The sequence below is a fragment of the Bos mutus genome, chromosome 16 (genome assembly GCF_027580195.1).
Source record: "Bos mutus isolate GX-2022 chromosome 16, NWIPB_WYAK_1.1, whole genome shotgun sequence".
NCBI lineage: Eukaryota > Metazoa > Chordata > Mammalia > Artiodactyla > Bovidae > Bos > Bos mutus.
This window is the reverse complement of record NC_091632.1, coordinates 29,088,297-29,090,218: the sequence shown is the minus strand read 5'-3', so window position 1 is coordinate 29,090,218 and position 1,922 is coordinate 29,088,297. Positions and strand designations below refer to the sequence as shown.

General features: G+C 43.8%; 1 non-coding gene across 1 annotated transcript; it reads right to left on the bottom strand.

The window, feature by feature from the left end:
* Positions 1–454: 454 nt before the first annotated feature.
* Positions 455–526, bottom strand: TRNAY-GUA (transfer RNA tyrosine (anticodon GUA)). The gene has a single exon. It is a non-coding gene; the product is annotated as a tRNA-Tyr (tRNA).
* Positions 527–1,922: the final 1,396 nt, after the last annotated feature.

Sequence of the window (1,922 nt, the reverse complement as noted above, 5' to 3'; positions counted from 1 at the left end):
CTTCATAAGAAAAAGCAACCATTTCAGTTCAAGTTGCACCATGACCAAAGTTTTCCATTTTTGTTGGACTGGAGAAGGTTTTCCTTGCAAAGCCTTGCTTCTGGGTTGTCATAAGGATTAAACACCTAGCTTAGCACCTTCTACCTAGCTACTTCCAGTAAATGAGAGCTCCTTCTATTATAGTGAAAATCAAGTGCAATACTCTGTTGCCGAGCCTGGTATAATGCCTGATGCATCAAGAACATAGCATAAATAATATCCATCATCATCATCATCATTATAACAAGGGAAACAAGTTAGGAACTCCTGTACTTAAGTTGAGCAGAATGTTAATCGCTCAGTTGTGTCTGACTCTTTGCCACCCCATGGACTATAGCTTGCCAGGCTCCTCTGTCTATGGGATTCTTCAGACAAGAATACTGGAGTGGGTTGCCATTCCCTTCTCCAGGGGATCATCCCCAGCCAGGGATTGAACCTGGGTCTTCTGCATTACAAGCAGATTCTTTACCATCTGAGCTACCAGGGAAGCCCAGGTTGAGCAGAACCAACAGCAAAACGAGAACATTTTTCTTAGGCCCTCCTGTGGGCCAGGCCCTGTGCTGGACTCTCCCAGCCTTCGTAGGACTGGTTATCTAGGCAGAGATTTTCACATATAAGATTAATAATAATGCAAGATATAAAATTCCTCCAAAGATACGTAAAAGAATCACAGTAGAGCCATCATTAATCACCAAATGGGTGATACAAGCAAGAAAAGAAGGCAGTTAAGGCACAGGCTTCAAACCTGGGTTTGAATTTCCATTGTATCACTGAAGTGAAGTGAAGTCACTCAGTCGTGTCCAATTCTTTGTGACCCCATGGACTGTAGCCTACTACACTCCTCCGTCCATGGGATTTTCCAGGCAAGAGTACTGGAGTGGGGTGCCATTGCTTTCTCCAGAGAATCTTCCTGACCCAGGGATCGAACCCAGGTCTCCTGCACTGTAGGCAGACGCTTTACTGTCTGAGCCACCAGGGAAGTCCCTGTTGTATCACTACTTAGCTGTAAAAAGTTGAACAAATCACATAAGTCATAATGCGTCTGTTTTGTCACCTGTAAAATGGGCATACTAATATATGTCACGTGTTTTAGACCCTAAATGACATAAAGCATTTATTAACAGTGACAAAAGCAAATGTTTGTTAAGGGCATTCTATGTACTGTGCACTTGGCTAAAGCCCATAGCAAGTGCTGTCAACGTAAGCTGGTATTATCACTAGACAACAGAAAGATCCAAGCTACCAGGGCCCAGGCATGTGAATTTCTTGGGTGGATTCAGATTAAAGACTAAATTCCAGCCCACAGATATTGCTAAGCTGTTGTCAAATATTGGTTGTCATGAATCGACACTGTCCTAGGATCAATGTTCCAGGCTTTTTCCTCTTGTATGATGAGAATTCATCCAGATTAAATAAATTCCTCCCGGATCCTGCTAATAACTTTTTATTGAATTGTCTATAGCCAGAGAATAAGATGTTTTTATAGCAGCCAAGTGGAGGTGAGCTTGGCAATGCCTGCTCTAAGGACAGAGGTCCCAGGGTTGTAAAACTGTAATGAGTCTGTTGGCTTATTTGCCCCTGGCCCCAGGACTCCATTTCTCATTATGTAATCTCACCTTAAAATGCATAAGCCAGGAGGGACCCAGAGATGTGCCCACCAAGGGTGAGGGTTGACCTTTCTGTCTCGTAACTCTCCGAGCTAAGCAGGAATAGAAGAGTTTAAGATATCAGTTCACTGGAACTGTGTCTATTGTACACTTACCAATGAGGGTCAGACTACAGGAAGCAGACCTAGCTCATTGGGTTGGTGGGGAATGCATCACCCCCACTTCTTCTCTTTGATTTGCCTCCAGGAAGCCACCTGCCTGGTTTTCATAGGGAAA